Below are 14,347 nucleotides of genomic sequence, written 5' to 3' on the forward strand. Positions count from 1 at the left end.
CCGCTGTGTGGGCGAGCTAAAGCATTCTATTGCAAAATATCACAGATCTTCTTTTGAAATGCGAATGCAAGGAAACACTTTTCACGTTTCATGAAAGAGCATTGCATGGGATTAGATGAGATGAAAGCGCTCCCCATGGGGGATGGGGTCATTGCAGGAAAGAGAACAGAAGAATTTACGCCACCGATCTCGGAGTGACTTGAAAATGTAAAACTTCATACATTGATACGTTCAGATTGACTTTCATTTACTTACTACGGTTTTACAACCAGGTTTCCAGGACCCTAGCGGCTGTGCGCCATCGTCTCTTTCTGCCATTAACATTCATTAAACACCCGAGCCATCTTTGGATCTATACGTATGACGGCTGGGGCATCTGCTACAGTTGGCTATAGAAAAGGCTCAGCGCCTGAACCACAGCAAGGTCAGCAAGCCACACCAGACATTTAATTACTGTAGTGCATCTCGCCGCCATGCTAGCAAATCGGCAGCTGGCCCGGTCGCCCTCCAGAGAGATGAGATTGAACTGAAAATAGCTCTGTGACTGGCTGGCTTTGTGATGGTCAGAACGCACATTACTGCACAACCTTAATCACAAGTGCTGCTGTTTTTAATTAGCGGGCGCACAGGGCCAACCCGGCTGCCTTTGTTGCTGGTAAGTTCCAGAGGAACCAGCTGTTAAGTGTCTTTATGGAGACCATGTATAATTCATGGGCACACACAGAGCTGCGTGGCTGGCTGGCTGTCTTTCTCCGAGTGGCTGATAATTGGAAGGAGTAGAATAAACCTCCACCCCATCTCCAGGCACACTGGCACCCACAGCACCCAACTCTTTTCACTCCTAGGTAAACAGCTCTACAATTAATCCCTCTAGGACATCTATCTGATGGGAGTAAAGGGAGGATCGAGCATCTAGAGCCGCAACACAACTCTTCAGCTAGACCTGTGGATATATAGAAAGAGTTTGTGACTTCCTACAGACTCGCACCACAATTTATCAACTATCTCTTACCTGCAACTCGTATTAATCGGCAACTAATGTGTTGGGTAGTGCTGTAACATCCCAAGAGCTTAAAAGACCCTGTCAAAAAGATGTTTGAATTTAGCTTGGACATGAAAAGTCCCCGATAATCCCTCTGCTGTAGGAAAAAAGTGTGGGGGGAAAAATTAGCTGGATAGCCTTGACCTGGATGTAAGTGAACAGATATTCATGTAAGACCCAGTGGGACGTGTCTCTCAAGTTGGACGAGAAGCCTTGAACTGCTGTCACTCCTAAACATCACCACAGCACACTTTCTGTCAGCCCAGTGTACTCCGTGTTCTCTATCAGGATTCAGTAGTTTCAACAGGGAATCGGTCGTTTTTATTGTCATGCACAAGCCGCGCCACACAAGGTGAACGGTCGTCATTATGCTGGGCCTCAGTCACTTTCCCCGAGATTATGTGCTCGTCAGCCTGATCCCGGCTGCCCTATAAGCAGTATTTGTCTGCCCGTCCAGACCTTTTTAGATGTCATTAAAGCCATCAGGGAGTTGGCTTGTACGGCAGGTTTCAGGCAAAAGCACTTTACTGCGTCCACTAAACACTCAACAGCCAGACAACCTTGCTGAGTCTTTTTAAGGTGTCAGGCTATTTAAAAGATTAAACAAGATGTTGTTAGGATAGCATGAAGTCGGTTTATAACAGGTACAGTAGTTGTACAATATCATTTATTAGTGGAATATTTGACAGCAAAGGTTAAATTAGATTTTCTTGTTTGTCCTGAAAGACGAGGCTGTTTGTATAGAACGCAGCTATGTTAAAGAACGGGAAGTCCCAGTGAAATGGAAGTTAGAGCTTCTGTTTCTCAGTGAAACAGAATATTTTAGCGGTGTACAGTTGCAAGAGGGATTTAAATAAATAGCTTTGCGTCCGATTGCACCGCTTAAAAGTGGGCGGGCTTAGAGTTTAGCACAATATGGAGCTGCAGTGGACTGTTGGCTCCACACAAACACCTCCCTCACCTGTTCTTAGATCAGGAGGACGGGGAAGAGATGAACGAGAGACAAGTCAAATTTGATTGTATTCTTTTTATTTTTGTAAGATTTAAGATTTACATGAAATCAAACCCCGTTTTTGATACTTTTGATGGTCAAGATCTTTTGTGAAATAGTTAGTCGCTGTGTTTACACTCTGGAATGATCTGTCTGTTGACCTTGTGCTTTTCAGGAAGTAGATGTCCGACTTCGTTATTTTATCGCTTTACTTCCTGTATGGCAATGTGTTTGTGATCACCTTGTTCCTATATTTTAACTCGTATCTCACCAGTTTTATAGCATAACACACAGCGTTACTTCTACAGCCGTCTGACAACACGCCGGCCGCTATTTACGTTGTGGCGCTAATTTAAGCACAGCTCTGGGATCAGCTGTTATTATAGTTATTTGTGTTTATTATTACATAATATTCGTCAGGCTTTAGTTTTCCATGACATGGACTTATTATAATAGTATTATTCAAAATGATATTATCAATAAAATCTATATTACTTAGTTGGACCAGCAATGTATGGTAGACAAGGTGAACGTTAAGATATGCAACAACAAAAAAGTAGCTGGCTGCAAAAGGTCAATATAGTAGCTTTTATTGTTAATGGCAGAGTCCGCCATTGTTGTTCCCCTGGATTCAGATTGAGAGGGATTCACAGGGAGGCCGTGCAGCATGTAATCACAGTGTCGTTAGATCTCATTGATTTCAGCCTTACTGTTACTTTCTTTACACCGTAGTCGAGCTGCACTATTAAACCACGGTTGCTGTTACCTAGGTAACCAGGACTGGAAGGATTACAGTGGTAATGACTTGATAGCTCTCTTATTTAACTCAATTTATTTAACTAAAACAGAATATCGCAGCATCTTACAGATATCGCAATACAACCTGTAGACAAAAGGCACATGTTAATTTGTTTCTGCCGTCTTCATTAGAAATGCATTAGGGAAGATGGTGTGTGAGCAGTTGCTTTTAATTTGGGTGGTCGGGCTACTCGTTGCATCCCTAGCATCAGTTTTACTCTGATGTTTATTACAAAATAGCACAGCCGCTGCCCTTTTCATACTGAAGCAATTGTATGCCCTGGAGCCCAATTTAGTGTGGGATTAACGTATGTGTTGATTGTGTCCAGTTTGCAGCGATCGGCTCTCGGTTTATTTATTTATTTTTTCACAGATGCTTGAGATGGATCTAATTGGCCTACGAGGATCTAATCTTGAATCCCCTTTGAATCTGAGCTCTGCGTCCTTTATGGACTTACTGCGTTTATTTCTTCGGTGCTGACTCTGTGCTCTTCTGTTTGAGTCTGACGAGCCTCGTCTCATGCACAGTTAAAGAGCATGCAGGATAAATGCCGTCGCACCGTGTCAGGACTGAAATTGTAGGATTTCCTCTTTTCTGCAGGAAAGCTAAACCATTGCATCAGAGTTATTTTTAACATTCCCCAATCGCATCTTGTCATTTTTCCGCGGTACGGCAGACTGGAGTGGCTGTTTCGAGCGCTTTCCCCTCATGTCTAGGCTGCGAGTGCGAGCTGGAGGCACGAATAAAGCCAGCAGTCCCGGTTAAGCTGTAACGACAACAGACAGTCGTCGCCTGCAGCTTCCTACAGGGCTCAACACTCAGGTGCATTTACTACACCTGCCTTCAAGAACCTCTGAGTGAAGAAGAGACCCCAGCCATGAAACATCAGGCCTGTTTCACTGAGAACAAGAGAGGAAAGAAAAGAATCTTGTTATCTTCTAACAGCAGCCTTATCTTGATGTCCTGCTGTAGTGTCTCCCTCACGCAGAGGACAGGAAGGGACTGTCTGTGTTGTTACACTTTCACAAAGACCTCATTCTGCCCGGGCGGGAGTGCTTTGGACAGGATGAGAGGGTTTAGAGAGGAGGGATGTTACAAATGCATTTGAAAAGGAATTGACGTTTTAGCAGTTATTACAAAGTACTCTGTCAATACAGCATTTTTTGTCCTCGGGCTTTCAGCAGCACCAGGATACCTTTTCACTGACATAGGCTGTGTTGGTCCTTTTTAGCTTTTGACGGAACTCATAAAGGACTGTGTATTTTCCTCTACCGATGTCTGGAAGGCCACCATCATGCAATGTCCTTCAGGCAGGGGGCCTAATTTTAGACCAAAGCCTCAAGGAAACAGCGTGAGCAAGCCAGACTCATTGACTGCCTCCCAGCCAATCTAGCTGACAGCCACACATGCATCTGCAGCACATGGAAAATAGGTTACTGTGTAAAGCTACCATAGGTAGGGTGACATCCTAATCTGCAACATGAGACAATCCGCTGTAACGGACAATCCGCTGTAACTGACTCACTTGGCAGCATCTTTAGCCAGCAAACTAAGGCTGATTGTTGGTGAATCCGTTACGAGTTATTTCAAATCGTGGTGCGCTCTATCTGAAGGAACAAGGGAGGAACCCAGGAATTCATTGGGAGGCATTTGTGTTTTGAATTCTTGATACTTTTTATACTTGCCTCTGTCAGCAGTCTGGCCTCACACCTGAATCCTTTTAGTGGTTTGGCAGTGAGCCATAAGAGTCTTTACCTCTCTGTAGGTGTTTACTTGTGTATATGGGACTAGATTTACCACCTAAAGGCTTTGTTTTAGTCCTCGGTTGACTGAACCAAGAGGCCTAAGTGTTGAGTGTCAGTGATTTGTTTCAGATGCTATGAGGAAGTTGTTTCTTATCGCTGACAAAGGCAAATCTGACTAAACCTGCCCTGCTCATTCTCACGGCCTTTCAGCGAACATGGGCCAGTGAAACATCCAGCCCACCTCAGACTGAGCACACGGAATTTCTCTGAAGCTCTGGAAATTCCAGAAATGTGAAATTGTTTTAGCCTCCTGAGGAGTTTCTGAGTTTTCCACTAATGACGTTGAAAACCAGGCTTGTTAGAAGCTCCAGACAGAACTGCTAATCCCTAATTTCACCCTGTGTTTCAAGGGGAATGTTCTGGTACGCTCCATTGCTTTAAGCTGACTTCTTGTGTTTTCACCGCTCTGACATAATTAAGCACAGCCGTGAGAAACCTTTGTTTGCTTCTGTACACTCAGACATTTTGCTTGTCTTCTGCACTGCAAATGCGCATCTGAGTTTTGTGTGTTCTCTATCTGTATCCACTCTCCACCACGTCCTGCGCCACAGTTAGAGGAACTCTGTGAGAGTCCATCATCAGTCCGAATGGAGGAGCTGCTCTCTGCTGCACTTGTGTCCCAGTGTGTGATCGGCGATGCTGCCTCCTGATCACAGTTGGCATTGTGCCTCGGGGGCCCGGACAAAGGCTGGGGCCGGGGCGCCGACAGGGGCCTGGTCTGTATCAGACACTTTATTTGTTTTGGGGGATGTGGAGGGGGTTGGATAGGCTGCGTTATGGCTGCCTCCCCCTCAGTGAGGAGAAACTCCTGTGTCAGGAGAGAGACGCCCCAGGACTACGTCCCACTGAGACATTTGGCTTTCGTTTTTCTTGACTTATTGTAAACGGCTGGAAGCTTGGAACAGGAACGCATGCCTGTAATGAACAGGATTACTTTCAGCAGCCGTACCCCACTCCTTATTTCTTTTGTGTTGCATCGAAAACATAAAAACACATTTTTGAAAGTTGTTTGAATTTAAAACCTTCTGGAGGTCACCCCTCTGTTCTAATATATTTCAGAACTTAACATGCATCCCGTTTGATATAACTGGATGAAATAATAATTTTGAAAATGCCTTTTTATTGAATTTTGATTTCAGTTACGTTATTTTGGCTTCCAACGATTATGAAAACTAAATAATCAACGTAAAGCAATTATTGCGCCGCATTCTGTTTTGCAATGATGCTCTGGTTTAGTCTTGTGTTATAAATCCAGTGCACCCCTTTTCCAAAGACAAAGAGTGATGGCATTAAATAGTCGTGATTTCAGTATTGACCTAATCGTCATTATGATTTTTGCTATAATCGAGCAGCCCTACTGTACTAAATGCCAAACCACCTAGGAAGTGGTCAGAAATGTGTTGCATCACCTTAAACCACACGTGACTGCAGTGTGCCTCTGACCTGTTTGTGTCCAGCAGAATATTCTGGCAAGTGTATGTGAAAAGTCAGGTTAAAGTGTAATAGTATTTGGATGTAATGTTGAGAGCAGATGTAGCGGGGATGATGATGTTTCGGGTGAGCCAACAAATACCTGCCAAACACATGCTGTCTTAGCCCTCTGTTTTTGGTTTGGCACACGCTTTCTCCAGCAAACACCCGCTGACGATTGATTCAAGACCTCTGCCTGATCCACCCCTCCTCCTCCTGTAATGAGGATGAATGGCAACTGTGCGTGTGTGTGTGTGGGGTTCATATTTTATAGTTTTTCACCATTTCTCAAGTCATGCAAACCACTTTCACGTGTTCCCTAATTGCTCGCAAGGAATTGTTTCTTCTTTTTTCTTTCCTTGCAAAAGTGAGGAGAACATGATTTTGTAATTACTCCTCTGGCAACTCTCACTGAAGAAAACACTCCAGCTGTTAATGTTCTGCTCCTCCACTGTGTCACAATTACGTCTACTGACAGGTATTTTTTTTATAAACGAGGCACGCCATTGTTTCTCTGAAACGCCTCATAAACAGCACCTTCACATCCCTTTGCCTCTTTTCTGTTTTCATTTCCTCCTCACGTGACTGTAGCGGCCCATTTGTTGGTCGTTTCCAGTGCGGGCGTTATCAGCGGGCTATCTGTGTCCTGCTGCTTCGCCTGGCGTCTTGCCTATCTGCTTTATGACACAGCCAGCCCCCAGGATTGTCACCATCTCATGGTGTCCCTCGGCTTTAACAAATCCTGAGAGACACAGGCCTTTTGTGTATATATATATATGTGTGTGTGTGTGTGTGTTTCCACAGGTCTCGGAGACACTGGGGGGGTCTTATCTGACTCTTCAGGGTTCTATAGATAAACTCGCCTCCTCTCACATGGATGGGGGAAGGGATGTGTGGTGGGCCAGGGCTGCTTTTAGTGGTTTGTGTCGAGCTTTAGAAGAAGGTGGCAGAGAGGTTAAACGAGCAGCTTCTGCTTTACTGCACTGTCCTGCACCTTGTGAAATGCTAATGCATTCTATAGATATGGAGCACAAGTCCCAGGGCCACGAGTTGAGTCCCTGTGATGAAGACTGCCTTTTTTGATTCTGCGACCATTAAGGAACATGTGAATTTGTCTTTCTTCTCTTCCTCCTTCCCTCCTGTAGTCCCTCAATTGAGACATCAGTTTTTACCAACCTGATGATGGGATTAGGAGTCTAATGTACATGAACTTTGATTAAGAGAAATTGCCCCTTTGTAATGATCGGTTGCTGTGGACATTCACAGCAGTGGTGTTAACCACATCCCCCATAGGCCCGTCTAAAAGCTGTCAAATGCTCAGGCAGTCGAGTAAAGTGCCTGTCATTCGTCACCCCCTCATCGTTTAATGTTCAATTATGTCAAAACAGCCTTTAGGTCATCTGCACCGGGAATTGATGGCAGCTCTGTGTGGCGAGCGGAGCTTTCAGGCTGCATTACAGCACAACCGGTACGGTTCAACAGTCCGAGCCCTCTGCAACACTAAATAAACCGCGGCCCGGCTCGCTCTCACCCACATTGCATCAAATTGAATAGTTCCAGTGGGGCCACTGGGGCGAGCATTCAGAGCTGGTTTTTTTATTTTTTTTTGGGCAGCAAAGTTATGAAGTTATCCTCTGCTGTGCCTGAAATAATTGATGTCCTTCACCGTGGTCACAGGGGATTGGCTCGGCTGTTTTATGATGGGGAGAGCGTCGGCGCTGTTTTAATTTGCTCATTCCACAATCCAGAGCCCTTCCAGGCTGCAATTCTGCTTTAATGAATCGCTAATGTTCTTCCCACCATCACTGCCCATCCACGATAATGTTTGTTTGTTCTTATGAGTGAGACGTTTTCTTTTCAACTGGTTGGAAATAATACTTTGTTTTCAAGATTGCTTGGTGTGTGTGTGTGTGTTTTTTTGTTTGTTTTTTCCAAGACGCACTAAACTGAAAATATTTCCCCTCGCAGGGATGTTTATGAGAAAAAGATGTAAATTCAGACTCGCACAACTTAATTCTTAGATCAATCTCTCCCTGCCACACACACACACACACACACAAACATACATACATACATTTCTTTGTTTGTAGCCATGTGACTGAAACACAAAAAATGTGACTGAAATACTAAACCAATGCTTTCACTGCCACTGAGGCTGCAAGTGTAACTGCATGAAGCAAACCGTAAAGAAGATAAACAGAAGTAAAGCCCAGCGTGACGTCGCTCACCTCTTTCACAGAGCCAAGCTTTTTTGTTGTTGTGCCGTGAGCCTGAAATAGCCGACCGCCTTTATCTCCCCACGGTGAGACTTGGCTTTTCAGACTTTACTCCCAAGGATGCCCTTTAAGGTCAGAGGGTGGAGAAAGAGGCTTACGATCCTCTGTGGACGCTGCCAAGGCTCTGAGGGTCAACTGGGTAGCACACGGGTCAGCGGAGGTTAGCTGTTTAAACTGTTCCTGGTTTCAGGGTTTAGTGCTGTCGGCTGAAGCTGCTCTTTACACTTAATGTCTGCCTCGAAGACCTGGCGGGTTGCCTGTAGAACTGACACAAACTGTTGATCGATAGAAAGACGCGGTTTCTTATCCTGCTGCTTGTAAATAAATAGAACCTTCGGTCCTTGTTCCTTTTTGGACATTGTAGCGATCCACAGACGGACAGGACATTGACTGTTCAGTCAATGTGAGAGAGAGACGGGAGACGCAAACAGCTGTTATATGCGCCACAAACATCTGTTTCTACACGCCCCCCTTCCCAGTTCATTTTAGATGCTGTTCTTTGGTTTTGAAAATAGCCATGTTGTGATTTATGAATGATGATTAATCCTTTGTGTCATTACCACATTTTTCCCATCACGAATCGGCTCCTTGGATTGAATCATGGAATAGTGGACTGTTCCAGGTCAGCCCTAATTAGTTGTTAAAACGTAGACGATAATGACAAAAGCCCATCACAAGTTTTCAGTGCCCGAAGTGAGGTCTCCACATTGCTCTATTTGTCTTTCCACTCATCAGGAAAACTCAAAGGTATTGTTCAGTTCACAATGAAAGAAAAAAGAAAAAGAAGCACTTTCCCACATTTAAAAGTTGATTAAATGTGGTTTGATTCATTTTCATCTCGTCAGCAAAATGTCTAGCGAAACCATGGCTGTGTTTACACTGTTCCTCTTTCATGAAACCAGGTGGATGTTCATAAAGATGTCTGAGCTTCGCTTTGTTCACTTCCACAAATGCTTTTTAATGGAGAAGTAACGTAAACTTCACTTTTCATAACTCTCCCTTGTGTCTGTTCCTACTTAACCTCTTTCTCCCTCTCTCTGTGAATCTCTCTCTCTCTCTCATATATGACGTCTCTTAAGCGCCACGGCAACCTTCTCCGAGGGATTGGTTGCCAGGAGACAGGATTCGCTCCCCATTGTATGCCGACAAAGGTGGAGGGGGGGTGTGTGGGGGGGTTACAATCAGCAGGACCAGAGAGAATTGGGGGCCGAGGGGACCGGCACTCCACAATCATGGGTGTGTTGGAGAGGAGGTGGACAGGCAGGGCGGGTGAGGGTGAGTGGGGGCGTGGGGGGGGGGGATTGAATGGCAGTGGGGGGTATTGGGTGGAGCGCGCTGACACCCTAAATTCCTCTTGTCCATTCCTGGTCTCCCAGTAACCACGCTGGGATGTGCTGTGTCAGATACTGTGGTGCAGACTGGAGGGAAAGAGACACAGCGAGGAATAGTTATTAAGACTTTTTAATTAGCCAGCCCCCCCACTACACACGCACGCACACACACACACACACACACAGTAGGACACATTCTTACTTCAGCAGCAGACACCGAGCTCAAGGGGGGTGTGTGTGTGTGTGTGTGTGTGTGGGCACACAGTCGATTTGTCATAGTTTTCCTTGGCTCTAATGACGGTCTCTCTTATCAGCCCATTACATTAGCTTGGAGGAAGAAGGCCAGTTTACTTTAGCTCTGGTGCCATTACTCTAAATAAGGACTGACCGTCGCCCTCTATAAGCCAGTGATTATATGGCGCGCTCGCTCACCGTGGCCGAGACTTTGAGCTCAGTAAGATCATTTGTGCTCTGAGTACTTGCTCCAGAGTTCACACACACAGTGTATACAGTGTGTGTTGATAGCTGATAGTTACTGATTAACACTTTGAGCTGCCTTGTTACAGGATACAGGGTTATTTGTGTTGTTCTCTATTTGAAGCTACTACCAGGGGATGGTTTCTACAGCCAGTTATCAGCCATCATTCAGTCATCTTAAAGTGCCTCATCCAGGTTAGTTATGAGAAGGGCTTTTCTTTTTTAATTATTCATGATCATTTGTGATTAGAAAGCCCCTGAAAACCGATTTCTCAATCATCTTTTCACGATGTGTAATGGGGTCCTACATGAATACAGTTTTCTGCCAAAGTCTGAAAAGTTTGGGTTTGGTCAAATCCCAATGTCCCTCTTACGGACTCACGGACTTTGAGGCGCGCTCCCGCAAAGTCCGTGAGGGTTTAGGGATGTCCCACTGTCAAATCATCGAGTGTTTGAGGCTCTCTCGCAGACATTCTGAGCCCTTTATGAACCGTTTCCGTAAGTCAGCATAGTATGCTGACTTAGCCTAAGGGAATTACCCACAAATCATTGCAATGTGACGTTAAACACGTAACCAGTGGACGCATGGAGACGTAAAAAAAAGGTAAACAAAGAGGACGGCTCACGTGTGTTCAGCCTGTCATAATACATTTACTCAAACATTAAGGATTAAAGATGGAACAAAAAATAAACATGAAATCAGATATTTATTTATTTATTCATCAAATATTTGATTTTTGTCATTGAAGCTGTTTTGACAAAAACGAGTAAATAGATTATATGAAGTCACCTCATCTTGTGAGAAAAGAGCCTAAAGACGTTCAAATCAGGGAGTACAAAGTATAAAATAAATACACACAATTATACATCATATTTATTGTTGTTTTCATGGTAACGTGATATGTTGCAGCAAAGTGCTGTCCCATTCATATTTACAGGGTTTGAGGGTTTAGGGGGGACATTGGGATTTGGCCTTTGTGTTTTTTCTCTGTGTTCTTCCCACAGATTTAAAGTGGGCGGGACTCTGCTGGAAAAATGGTGATGTCATGTACTTCCAATCACCAATCAGGTTTTAGCAACCTTTTTAATAAAGTCTGATGACAGTTGTGGGGTTGTTTGCTCATGTTACCGTACCACTGTCGATCAGATCTAATCAAACCACACACACACACACACAGTCCTCATGATGCAGATTAGCTGAGTTTTGATGTTATAAACTCTTCTAAGAATAAATACTTACGGTGTTTTATTTAACTTGGATGGATTTAGAAATCGCTTGTGTGGATCAATCCATGTCAGTTTACACTTTCTCCGTTATTTCTTTGGTGTTTATTTCTAATGGGACATTTTAGACGGCAGCCACTGCTTTACCTGGTCACCTGATCTTTATTAAGACTCCTTTCCCTTATTCTTACCCGACCCATTTTATTGACTTTTTATTCAAATGATTCAAATGATTGTTTGTTTTTACTGAGCTTGTATCTCCATTATAGTGATTTGATGCCATCTGGTGAAGTGTAAAAATGTGAAAAAGCGCTTTATTGCTACGGATCATGTGATAGATAATTTAAGGGCTGAGATATGTTTGTTATGATATTACTAGAATGCTTTGTTGATGGTTTTTATGTTTTGACTCTACTACCTTGTAACACATTTCTCTAACATTGACTATACAGTATATGACCAAATAAGCAACAATCAAAGTTAAGTTTATTAGAATAAAGCAACGTGCATAGTTTTTAATTTACTAAGAGTTTCACGCTTCACAAAAAGCTTAGCTCAGCTAAACGGCCTCATCAGGACGGCGTGTGGTTTGATCAGATTCAATAGACCGAGCTGGAAACATAAGAAAACCTCCACACAATTTATTTAAAAAAATGTTGCTATACTGTGATTGGTGCAGAATTACGTGACATCACCTTTTTTCCAGCAGAGCCCACCCACTTCAAACCAGTGAGAACAAGCAAGGACAACAGCACAAATCTCTCTGAAGAAACAATCCAAACTTTAACAGTAAATGTGTGTTTATGGAGGGCCCAATACCTCGGAGTAAGAATAGGTTTTTATTTTCAGGGCCTTGCCTGCTTTGCTACGACTGCAGCTTTCACCTAATTATCTCATTTGCATTTACCACAGTTCCTCTCCAAGACTTAATGCGTGCAGTGGATGGATTAAACGGGATTCCTGTCTGTTGATTGAATGTGGAATTAAGCTTAGATTACACTCGCGGTGTTTATGTTCCTTTGCCTTGGCACCGCTGTCACCTGAGCCACCACCCGGGCAGGTTTATGAGCTAACAAATCTGTTTGCCAGTGGAAGGGATGATATCCTGAAATGGCACGTTTTCTTTTCCCCATTTGTGCGGCGCTTGAAAGGAAGAGGCCTCCGGCTGAACTGTAATTTAAACAAATGCTGTCTACGGCCTCAGCGGGCCGCCATTGATTTAACAGCTACGCCAGGCAGTGTCCCCAATTGCCCGTCAGAGAAACCAGCCTCCCTGATAAACTGTTCTAGCTGAATACTTTTTCTCACAGAATGCAATTTTCTCCCCTTCTCCAAGCAACTTGTGAAAAATGCCCCGTCTCCTTCAAAGTGCTTGATGAATTGACACAGCTTTCTGTCATGCAGATGCCAAGCCGTGTCTCGGTTTTTGACAGTGATAGACACGTATCTCAGTCCTCTCTCTATCGCACCCCGTTTCTCTCGCTTCCGCTGAAGGCGACGGATCGCTCCCATCAAGGGCGTCTGACACAATCTGTGGGCTGCAGCGGCCAGCTGCAGCGCCGACGGATGGGGAATAAAACTATGCTTGCGCTTCGCAACCATATCAAGTGCTCCCAGGCTGCAGGGCTTCAACAATGGTGGGTGTGACGGAGATTGTCACTCTCTCTGCGGTGTATTTTTCATTCAGTTGTCTCTGCGCAGCCCAGAGGGGAGTGAGGTTTGAAGCTGAAACGGAGCTGATGGACATGAGATGCACACCCGTCTTACACCGAGGGCCAAGATATAGAAACGGCCCTCACACAATTAGCTGGCAAACTCCTCTTGGTCTCAGTATCACAATCAAAAGGACTACTTTCACTTTCATCATTTAAATTGCATACTTGATGTCCTGGTACCTTTACCTTGCTCAAACTGTTTGTAGGTTAGATTGAGTGGTCATGTAGGTTGGAAGACTCGTACGCAGTTTAATGCACCTTTAGATCTCTTTGTTTTTTGTTGTGTACATGTACCCTCGTTTTGTTGCGTCCTTTACGGAAACCTTGTAATCAAGGTAATCTCTTCCTTTCCAGGAAGTGAAAAGAGTCTAACAAAGTGTGTACTGTTGCAAGGTTTGTCTCCTGTTTCACCAATTATTGCCGAGTCAGCTCCATTTGTCAGTTGGAGTAAAAGCTGCAAAATAAGATGCAGATGTAGCTCAGGAAAATGTGATTTATTTATTTATTTTCATAAAAAACTAATTTTTATGGAGTGGAAATTGTTTTCAGAACATTTCAGTTCCACATGTTTGATGTCATTTGTGGCACGTGATAAGTATATTTTACACACGCCTTTTAGCAGCAACATATTGTGGGGTATTTCTTTCTATAAAGCTGTTCTCCCCCCACTCGCTGACTGGAAGGTGGCAGGCTGTCAGAAGGATTTTAATGCGTTGAGGCAGCATGTGACAACTCCATTCTCTACGGACTGTGTTCCGTGCTGCAGCTTAACTCTCTTATTGAATGGAGAATCTTAACCCAGTTGATGTCACCAGGAAATTATGTTTATACGTTCTAAGAATAAATGCTTAAGAGTCGGCTCCAGTGTTGTGATGGGCCACAGTTTCTTTTTTTATTATTATCACCCTTCCTTCAGCTAAGCTGTGTTCTCATCTATCAGTGCCTCTTTTTTTTCCCGCTGTGTGATTTACATTATGCATATTCTAAGAGTTACTTCTCAGATGAGATGGAGCCATATTTATTTCATGAGTGACACGTTCCCCGAATCAAAACGTTTGGCTTCTGGCTGAGGATGTTTCTGTTATTAAGCAAGTCACTGGAGGCACTCAGTCACTGAACTCAGTTCAATTAGATACAAGAGACAGAATTTTCCATCACCAAGCAAAAACAAATTAAAGTACAATCTGTGGTCTTCATTTTGCACAATGTTGAAAATA

The 14,347-nt window shown here is 43.9% G+C and overlaps 1 protein-coding gene across 1 annotated transcript in view; it reads left to right on the top strand.

Annotated features, from left to right (window-relative positions):
• Nucleotides 1-14,347, top strand: part of cxadr (CXADR Ig-like cell adhesion molecule) — a 34,561-nt gene that overhangs the window by 5,282 nt on the left and 14,932 nt on the right. The window lies entirely within an intron of this gene.

Source organism: Anarhichas minor, unplaced genomic scaffold (genome assembly GCF_050575085.1).
Source record: "Anarhichas minor isolate MPS153535 unplaced genomic scaffold, ASM5057508v1 ptg000027l, whole genome shotgun sequence".
NCBI lineage: Eukaryota > Metazoa > Chordata > Actinopteri > Perciformes > Anarhichadidae > Anarhichas > Anarhichas minor.